Genomic DNA, 11,884 nt, shown 5'->3' on the forward strand with positions numbered 1-11,884 from the left:
AAAACCATGTAGTCCTACAATTGGAGCAGGGCCCCACACATCAGAATGAACAAGCATGAAGGGCACATCAACTTTATTCAATCTGTTAAAATATGAGTGTTTGTGACTTTTTGCAAGAATACATGTTTCACACTTAAACTCAGGTTTTATTCCTACAAAATTAGGAAAAAGTTTTTCTAAGTACCCTATAGAAGGATGTCCCAGACGTCGATGCCATAGTTGCCTTTCCTCTGGCCCGCGAACAAGTGCCGCTTTGCCTTTTTGAGTCTCGTCGTCCAAGTAGTACAATCCATCTCTCTCAATACCACGCCCAATAATTCTCCCTGTCTGAGCATCCTCCACAATACAACAATCGGGTTTTATGAGAACCGTACAATCAAGATCTCTCGTAAGTTGACTTACTGACAATAATTTATGTGATAGGTCAGGTACAAATAGACAATTTTTTAAAGTGAGGTTATTTGTGAAGGAAATAGTTCCGGCTCCGCTCACTTTTATCCCTTCCCCATTTGCGGTTTTAATAATATTTTTCTTGGGATTGTCATGAGTCAAAAAATCACTCGGGTCGAATGACATGGTATCTGTGGCCCCACAATCGAAAATCCAATCCCGCTCACAAAAGGATGACATATTAAGACAGGAAGAATGTGTGTGGGATTTGGGCAAAAGGGCACGTCCCTTCCCCTTTATAAAGGGTTGGGAGGCACCATTTCCACACCCCCCTCTCCTTAACCCTAATCTTCCTTCTCCTGTCTGAGCGCCGTTTTTGTCTGAGAAGAGAGCTCTTCCTCCTCCTTCGATACCTGTACTGTTTATGGCTGCCCCTTGTTTTCCTTTTTCCTCCATTGATGGGGGTTCATCAGTACTACATCCCACTGCTGCTCTACCGGTCCGGTTGTGATCGGAGAAGTGGGTTTGTCTTTTTCCCCCTTTTTCTTCGGATCCGGCCACCATTTAGGGTAGCCAACGAGTTTGAAGCACTCACTTCGCGTGTGCCTTGTTCCTCCACAGTAGGTGCATTTGAGGTGAGATTTGTCATTTTCCCGCCGGTAAGTCTTCCCTTTGGCCGTAAAGACTCCACCGGAGCCCGATGATTCTAGATCTGATGAGGGCTCCGTTTTCATGATTCCCCGCCTTAATACCTCCCTCCTAATACTTGCATACGCTTCCTCCACTGTGGGGAGTGGATCTAACAGTAAGAGATCTCGCCTATCTTTATCAAAAGTTTGATGGATTCCGGCTAAAAATTGGTATAATCTGTTTTTTCGAATCAGTTGATTATAAACAATGATATCACCTGGGTCTTTCATTGGGTTTGGTTGTCTTCTGTCGATTTCCTTCCATACCACGAGAAGCTTGCTGTAATATGCCTCGATTGTGTCTGTTCCTTGCTGGATTTTATTTTCTTTGACTGTTAAATCGAAAATTTGCAGGCCATCTCTCCCACTGCTGTAGTGTGTTTCAATCCCTTGCCACAACGTTTTGGCTGTCAGAAAATCGAGATACTGATTAACTAGATCAGACTCTATATTCTCCAGAATCCACGAGATAACAACCGAGTCGCTCCTGATCCATTGGTTGTACGCTGGGTCAGTTGTGGACGGGGGGTCGTCGATGATGTGATTGAGACGATCTCGTCCACTAATGGCTAAGTGCATTAGCCTGGACCATTTTGTGTAATTTTGGTTTGTTAATTTCTCTGAGATTAGGAGGGTATGTGTACTGGTTTCGGTGGGTGTTTTGTTGGGGTTTAACTGTCTAAACAGTTGCAACAACTGTCCCATTGTGACCGGTTGGTCTGATGCTATGACAGTTCTTGATTCGTCTGCCATGTTTGGGTTTTAGGTATGTTAATGGTAAATGATGAAGCTGCAAAAACGATTCAGAATCGTTGCTGCTCTGATACCATGATTTCCGGTTAAACACCGAGAATTTTGTTTATTTAAGTTTCTGTGTTTTCTGATTATTGTTCTATATGTATATTCAATGATGATGATGATAATATATACAGAAAAGCTTAAGGTAACTGCTCCACTAACCTCCACTAATACACTAACTGACCTATATGAATAACTGTAATACAATAACTGTTAATACACAATCTAACATCCTTCAATAAGGATATGGTATGTCGTCTTTTAACCCTCCTAATACCTGATCACATTGGAAATGATGATGACGATGAATCTGAAAATTGGGTTTCTAGATATGAGAATTGAAAGCAGATACTAGAACCAATCTCCAATTTTGCTTTCTTCCCAACAATGACAATGTTAGGTGTTCATTCGGATCATCGGGTTGATTTTGGAAAATGAGTTTCAAGTCGGTTCAAATTCGGGTTCTGTGTCCACATTGATTTTTACGTAATTTTAAGTTCATATTGACGTTGGATCAAGTCGAGTTCGGTTATTAGGTCGGGTAAATATCGGATCATCAAGTCTATTTTGAACACCTCTAATTTTAGCTACTATCAGAATCACCCATCAAATTAAGGGAGTATATGCTTGGGCCTGCCTAGGTGATTTAATTAAAAACTCAATAAGTAATCAATTGCTACATATAACACAAATAAACAGTAGTCAAGCAGGTTCAACATGGTAAGATTCAACCCACCCTATCAATAATCAATAATCAATCAATAATTATCAATAAAATATACTAATGACGAAACGATTTGAAACACGTGTCACACTCTCATTGACAATTTTCCCGCCTATTTTCTATCATTGACGTGGAAATTTTTGATACTTGACTTCATATTTAAGAAAACAATTAACACATTGTAATATTTATTGATTGGCTTTAAATATATGCGATCTATTAATACACTATATTTTCTCATGTAAACCTATAATTTTTTTAATCCCAAATAATAAAGAAAATTAAAACTTGGTTTATTAAATTATCATCAAAAACTTCCAACCAAAAAAGATAAAAGTAAAATATTAATTTATGTATGTATGGTAAGTTATTTTTTATGTATATAAAAAAATATACATGTAAATCTTCATTATTTGAACTTAAAATAAATCATCAATCACATAATAAATAAGTTAATTAATTTGACTAATTTTTCAACTAAATTCTCATGATTGAAGACTTTTAAATTTTATGTCTCAATTTTCAATAATTACTATGAGTGTATATTTTGGTATTGTTGTATAATGAATATTTATTCACTTTGATGATGATAATATCATAACAAATACAAAGATTAAATAATTTAGGTTATGTTGTAAATAAATTAATTTATAAAATAATATTATTATTCATATCAGTATATAGTATCGTATTTTACACGAAAATCACGGAAATCTATCTAGTACAACGCAACCCACTCTATAATAATATAATGGATTAGCCACTTACTAAAAGGTATTAAACTCTAAGAAAACTATTAGTATTTAATTACTCCATCCAAATTATGGAACATATAGCAAATTAGCAATTAATCATACGAAAATATAGAACATAAAGAATTGAACATTATTCAGTAGGGGTGTCAAACAGGTCGGGTTTGGTCGTTTTCAGGTTCAGGTCATATATAAATGGGTCAATAGACCCTTGACCTGAACCTGACCCATTTAATTAAATGGGTCAAAAATTGAAACCCCGACCTGATCTGTTGCAGGTCAGGTCAACCTGAAAATGACCCATTTAACCTGCTTTTTTTTTCAAGTCATTGAACCTATATATTTCAGGTCATTTGACCCATATATTATATTCACATTTCATAATAAAATTAAACATGCTTCAAAATTCTTAAAAGTCTTCAAAAGTTAACAAACATCAAACAAGCAAAATAGCACAACAAAGTATCATAATTAGTTTCTAGTTTCTACAAATCATCATAATCTAAAATATGGTGGCTGAGGAAGATGCTTTTGAGCTGAATTCATGTTGATCGAAACTTTGACATGGACTTGGACTAGGGTAAGATATGTCTTCTTCTTCTTCAACTTTAATCTTCATTACCAACCCACAAAGCTCATCCAATTGTGATTCCATTTTTGGTTCATTAACAAACAAAAATATAAGTTATCAAACAAACCAAAACCAATATTAACTTAAGACATATTATGATATAGAAAATTACCTCCTTCAAATGTCCAATCCTTTAGACAAACAATAGCTTGGACAATATTTGGCTTCAAAGCACTTCGATAGCAATCAAGTACCCGACCACCAATGCTAAAGGCAGATTCGGAAGCCACGGTAGATATAGGAATGGCAAGAATATCTCTAGCCATTAAAGAAAGTACCGGATAACGAGATACATTTGCCTTCCAATGCGCAAGAATATCAAGATTAACTGAACGAGGCACTAGTTGCTCCTCAAAATACATCTCCAAATCAAATTTCATACTCACAGTACTATGCTCATTAGAGAAACTATCAAAGTCCTATAAAACAAGCATTTACATTAAAATCTCTAAAAGGTAAAGAAACAAACAAAAACTTATATAATTATGAAAAAAAAATCAGAAACTTACGGTCATAAACTCATCGGTAGCATCTTCAATATTTACAACATGTAAACTTCCATATTTTTGTCTTGGAGAAGTTGCAGATAGTTTAAGAGCATATATGTTATAAATTTCTTGAGTTTTCTCCCTCACCTTAGCCAATTCTTCCTCATAATCAACACCATCTCCATAAACTTTTTTGAAGCTCCATTGAACAAATTGAAGCTTAAACCTAGGATCTAACACAATAGCGACTGCCATAATAACGCTAAAATCACTCCAATATTTTCCAAATTTTTCATACATCTTACAAGCCATTTTCTTCATAAAACCATCTGTACTCTCCATCTCACTTTTTAAAAGCAATCTTACCCTCAACACATTAGGAAAGTATAAGTTAGCAGTAGGATATTTAATCCCAGAAAAAGCAAGAGTAGCTTCATAAAAAACTTTTAAAAACTTGAAAATTTTTTCAATTTTAGCCCATTCTTCCGCAATAGGACAATGAATATAGTTTGCATCAACTTTCTGAAAATGAACTAAAGCTTTCTTGTAATACAATGCACTTTCAAGCATTAAATATGTGGAATTCCATCGTGTTATGACATCTTGTTTTAAACCCTTAGAGCTTTGAAGGCCTACATGCTCAATACAACTTAAGAAACGTTGTTTTCTAGCTTGTGATCCCTTACAATATTTCGCACTTTCTCTCACCTTAATCACAGCATCATCTATTTCTTTCAATCCATCTTGAACTACTAAGTTCATGATATGTGCACAACACCTCACATGGAAAAATTCTCCTGCACATAACAATTCAAGCTCACCCTTAAGACAATCCGCAAACACATCATTTGAAGCCGCATTATCAAGAGTAATGCTAAAAATCTTTTGCAAAATACCCCAATCTTTCAACAAGGAACACACATGATCACTTAAATGAACTCCCGTATGAGGGGGAGGCATAAAACAAAAATTCAACAATTTCTTTTTCAAAACCCAATTATCATCAACATAATGTGCAGTTAAAGTGATATATCCATCTGAGGTTATTGAACTCCAACAATCAGAAGTAAGGCAAATTCTACTACTAATTGAACCTAACAAAAACTTCAAATTCTCCTTCTCCCTTTCATACATCTTAACAATATCAGACTTAGATGTATTACGTGAAATTGTTTTAGTCGTAGGATTCAAATAACTAAATAATCTCCTAATCCCTTCATATTCAACAAATTGGAAAGGGAGATCATGACTTACTATTGCAAGAGCTAATAGTTCACGAAAAATAGCAACATCAAATACAGGCAATTTATTTGCTAAACCAGCAGTGGAATTCTCCAATATCATTTGACCAACATCACGAAATGTCCTCATTTTACAATTTTTTATATGACGAATTATATTTCCTGTCCCCATTTTACTATCTGCCCTAAACATTTTTTCACATTTTTTACATTTACAAAACAAATTTCCATCTTCATCAGTTTCATCCACAAATTCAAAGTTTACCCAAACACCAGATGTAAGTTTACGTTGTCGTTTAAAATTCTTGCCAGATATATGAATTGTTTTGTTACCTATGTTTTTAGGATCCTTCTTACTCATTGTGTCACTACTCTTAACCTCCACCAGATCTTCTTCTGAGTCAACATGAACACGTTCAGATTCAATGGTATTAGTATCCATTACCTAAGAAAAAATACACAAAATAGTTTAAACTAATTTATAAAAACTAATTGAAGAAATACACAAAATCACCAACCAGTAAAACGACATTAATCACAGAAATACACAAAGTAAAACATTCTTACTTTGTAAAACGACACTAATCACAAAATTCAGCATATAATTCGAGTAAATTCAACAACCAGTAAAGCAAAATTAAAATTAAAATCCACAAAATTGAACCGAATTCATTCTGTATAACTTATCAATATCAGTATAAGACCAAAATGAATGAAATAACTGAAAATCAAACCAAAAAATTATCAAAATTCACCATATGAATTCATTCTGTATAACTTATCAATGAACATTCTTACTTTGTAAAACGACACTAATCATATTAAAAAACTAAAACTTGCTCATGAACACAGCTTTCACCAAAACAAAACAACCCACAAACCCAAATCAAGAAATGAACGAATTTCACATTTCAAAATAAAACCATGACAAAAATAGAAGAATATTGTAACCTTTACAAGAAGATGATGATAGCAATGAAAGAAAGAACAAGTAAACTAAAAAATAGAAGAAAATGATTAAAATAAACTAAAAAAAAAAAAAAAGTAAAGACCAAAATGAATGAACTAACCCAGTTTACACCGAAAGAACTAACCTCGGAATTCGGATACACCGAAAGAATGAATAGCTTAGAGGATTGGAGAAATGGAGCGAAGATACTTCGGCAGAGAAGGAATCAGGAATTAGGGAATTCGAATTACAACCCAGTTTATGATTATTTTATAATACTTCGGCAGAGAAATGGAGCGAAGATACTTCGGCAGAGAAGTTAAGTTAAGGAAGAAAGAGGAAGAAGAAGGCGCAGCGCAGTTCGGGAGAGAAGGAGGAGTTTATGATTATTTTAGGTTTTTAGGGTTTTTAGGGAGAGAAGGCGCGGAGCGAAGATACACTTGGACTTGGGCCGCTTAGGCGCTTATAATATTCCAGTTTCAAACTTTTAAAAAAAATTTCAATGGGTTATTAAATGGGTTAATATAGGTCGACCTGACCTGATTGACCCATTAATAAATGGGTTAAACAGGTTTTTTCGGGTTTAAATATTCAACCTGAACCTAACCCATTTAATAAACAGATCAGGTCGGGTTGACCCATTTAATTAATTGGGTCAAAAATCTAAACCCAAACCCACTAATTTCGGGTCGATTTCAGATCAGGTTAGCAGGTCTTTTGATACTACGAATAATCAACAAAAAAATACGGTATGAAAACAATCAAAGAAAGATAACCCTTTGATCTCCTCAAAATAACAACTTCACCCCTAATTATAAACTAACATAAATTAATCTATCAGAACAACCTTTTTCAATCTTATAGGTAGCAATCAACAACAAATTTCCAAAAAAACGTAAACAAAATTTGATTAATCCTCGATTAATAATCGCCAAAAGACCAAATTTCAAATACGACAATGCATGATTAATAATCGCCAGAAAAAACAAAGGATGAAGAAAGAAGAGGGAAGAGAAGAGAGTAAGAGTTTTACCAGTTGTAGAGTAGGCAAATACGGGAGGGTAACAAGAGAAATACAGAAATCTGTGATTACGGAAGAGTAACCGACTGGAGTTTGGCTTTTAAACCTATTTTTTCGGACAAAATCTTTATTAAGATCGTCTTATACGAGACCGGCCCCGTACAATCGGCCTGTTAGTAAAAGAAATTAGTAATTAGTGATTTTTTTAAATTCTCCATTAGGGCATTTCACCGTGAGACGATTTTAATTAGATCAGTCCAAACTATTTTTATCAAAATAATTCCTATACAAATGGGAATTTCATTGTTTTCTTAAGTTTTTTTTTCTAATGTGGGGACTCGTTTCACGATCATACGGTTTCATATAAGACGAGTTGAATAAATAATTAGTGATTTTTTTTAGGGGATAAACAATGTTGTGCGACAGTGAAAGCAAAGATCGAAAAACAATAATGAAACAATAAAGATTCAAACAAACAATAAAGAAAATCACACCGAGAAATTTAACGTGGTTCACTATCGACGTGATAGCTACATCCACCGGCACCGAGAATAAACTTTTCACTATAAACAGGGAGATTACAAGATGAACACGAGAAACCACAACAATGGCTCTCCAAGCTTTTTCTCTCTTAGTTTTCCTCACTTTGTGTTTTGCGTTGCATCTCATCGTGCTAACAAGCGAGGTATTTATAATCAAACCAACTTGAAAGACGGTTTGGGCTCTAAGTAACCACAAATAACCGACCACAAATAAAGGTAACCGTCCCAAAAGATGTTTCCCGTGAAAAGAAACTTCAATTGCGCGACCCGCGTAAAATTACGCGAGCCGCGAAGCATGGACCAGAAGCAACTCCGCGCCCCGCGTAGCACAATCTGACCAAGCTCCGCGCCCCGCGGAGATCAATCTGCCTGGTGACCTGCATTCTTCCTGTTCGAGTCACACTATATTTCAACAATCTCCACCTTGACGAGAACACGTAGTCAACCACTACCTCATCAAACCATAGTGAAGCAAAACCATTCTCAAGCCAAACCCGATGCAAAGCTCAAGCATAAGCCATACATCCCGACAAGTCTCCAACCAAGACCCATCCTCTTCAACTAAGACCCATCACATACTCGTTTCCAAGTATAACAACTCATAACGCTCAACTAGCATCACAAGTTCACTCATAATGCTCCACCTGCATCACGAGTACACGAGGCTCCACCTTGAGGTTGTGCACGCCTCCACCTGTGAGCTCCCTTACACCGCCCCTAAGGGCCTATGCTAAAGAATCCAGCATAGTAAAGAATCTACTAGGACTGTCAGACCATCCTACCTTTTTTACCTCTATCTTCATGTACGTGCATTCCGAATGAAATCTGACCACACTGTGCTTTTCCCGAACATCAAGTACCTGATCACTAAACACACAATCGTAGTACACAAAAGCCAACCAAGGTTGATCACAAAGAACCATCACTGAGATCAAGACATAATCAAACTCAGCGAACACAACCCAAGCTTCAACCGATGTAACAAAGCACTTAGTATCATTCCCGTACATAAGAAACACAACAGCTGATCCACGCAAACCTTAGAGAGAACAAATCTTTACCTGCCAGTGCCCCCACCCAGGTTGAGTCACAAACCTACAAATGACACTTCTGGCATGCGCAAAACAAGTACACACCACAACATACTTCAAACACCGAACCATTTACTCTAGACATGTAGACCGACTTAGCCTCAAAATGAGGTGATGTAATTGAGCTAAGTAACACTACCAGTCCATACAACAGTTCCCACACTCTGCTCATACGTAAAGTCATAGCAAGCCACTGCGCCCGCTCACTATACTCTACTACGTGCTCATAAGCTGGAGGTCCAAGTGACTCCACAAAATTGGCTACCAACCTTGCCAATCCCACAAGGTTCAATGCATAACCTTTTACACTTATAGCAACCAAAACAATACTCCCTACAGCCAACCTATTAGACTTCTCGATAACACATATAGGCTTTTCTTGAAACCCTTTAGATCGGCGGAATGTTCCCTGTACTGACTCCTTTAAACTATCCACAGAGATAAAGATAGCACCAGAAATCACAGTCAGAGAGATACCTGGGGTAGCATCAACACCATCAATCTGGGGTCGAACAGAGATGGATGAGGAGTTAACCTCATACTCCACCTCAAACTCGGTACCACTATCACCATAACCAGCTGCTGCAAAATACACAACAACACACCAAAGCCCTAACAAAACTCCAAATATGAGATAGCATGATACCCTACTGAGCCACAGCACACACATACTGGGCACCTCTAATCCCGTGTGTAAACCCCGATCGAACAAACTAATACAGTATCTACTCAACAACCAAGTACCAGAGAGCATGCATAAGACTCTCCCTAATAAGGTCCAATTTGTTATTCCTATAACACCGTCCTGCAATGGTGTTATCCCATAGGTATGATGCCATAAAATACCTAAAACACAGAACATAAAAAATCCACAAAACAAATTATCCAAATGTAGCCAACTAACCATCTTACCATACAAGTGATCATGAGCTTCAATGCTAAGCCCACATCCGTGTTTAAACCCAAACACCCAATGTTTGTCTTCCTCAAGGTAGGCATCCTTGACACATGTAAGACGATTCTCGATGGACAATTCCAGCCCTCTACTTTCACCCGTATGACCATGCCTATCATAAATTGTCATCTTCTGGTGACAAGTAGAAGCACTAACAGCAGAACTAGGCAGCGTAACACCCTGAAAGACATACAGGGATTTCACCTTGACACCCTTAAGTATCAAATCCGAACCCTTAAAGAAACTCACTTCCCCATTGCTAAAATCACCCTTGAGCCCCAAATCATCTAAGGTCCCAAGCGATATCAAGTTCTTCTCCAATGCAGGAACATGCCTCACCTTAGTCAAAGTAACCCTTCTCCCATCACTAGTCCGAAGTCTCATGGAACCAATACCTACTACTTCACATGGAGTACCGTTAGCAATCGTAACTGAACCCCCAAAACAAGACTCATAAGTATCAAACCAGTCCCGACGAGGACTCATATGGAACGAACTACTAGAATCAAGAATCCAACTATCAACCAAATCACTAGATTCTACACAACTAATCAATGTTAAATCTTCCTCCGAATCATAGCTCTTGTTCTGTTTACTTTCGACTACTGTGGCCTGAGATTTATTCTTTAATTCTGGACATTTAGACCTAAAATGTCCTGGTTCCTGATAATGATAACATATTATGGTCTTAGTGTTGCTAGACCCATCTCTACTATTACAAGTATCCGACCTAGCACCGTTACTATTGTTAGATCCCTTATTCTTTCTAGAATTTTTACCCGACCTAACAATTAACCCACTGCCATAATTCTCATTATCACCTGTCGCCTTTTGACGCAACTCCCTAGTATAAAGTGCTGCCTTCACTTCTTCTAAGGTCAACGAGTCTTTGCCAACCACAAAAGACTCCCCAAAGTTCTCATAACTATTCGGTAGAGAAACAAGCAATATTAACGCTGCATCCTCATCATCTATCTTAACTTCCAAATTACGCAAATCTAGTAAAATAGAATTAAGATTTTCTAGATGATCCCTTAATGGCATACCTGACTGCATCCTGAGGCTAAACAACCGCTGTTTCAGTAGTAATTTGTTGGTTAAAGATTTTGTCATGTATAGTGACTCCAATTTTAACCATAATTCTGCGGCCGTCTCCTGATCAGCAACCTCCGTGATGATATGATCATCAAGACTTAGTATGATGGTAGAATGAGTCTTCTCTTCCATCACTACTAACTGTTCATCAGTCCATCCGTTTCCAGATCCCGACGTAGACGCCGCACTCTTTGGGATCAACGGACGCCAAATCTGCAACTGCTTTAATAACGCCTTCATCTTAATCTGTCATAGCCCAAAGCTATTCTTCCCATTAAATTTCTCAATCCTTATTGTAGAATCTCCTACCATTGTTTCCTTCAAAAACTCTTCCTAGGATAAAACCTGAGCTCTGATACCAATTGTTGTGCGACAGCGGAAGCAAAGATCGAAAAACAATAATGAAACAATAAAGATTCAAACAAACAATAAAGAAAATCACACCGAGAAATTTAACGTGGTTCACTATCGACGTGATAGCTACATCCACCGACACCGAGAATAAACTTTTCACTATA

The sequence above is a fragment of the Amaranthus tricolor genome, chromosome 1 (assembly GCF_026212465.1).
Source record: "Amaranthus tricolor cultivar Red isolate AtriRed21 chromosome 1, ASM2621246v1, whole genome shotgun sequence".
In the NCBI taxonomy this organism is placed as follows: Eukaryota; Viridiplantae; Streptophyta; class Magnoliopsida; order Caryophyllales; family Amaranthaceae; genus Amaranthus; species Amaranthus tricolor.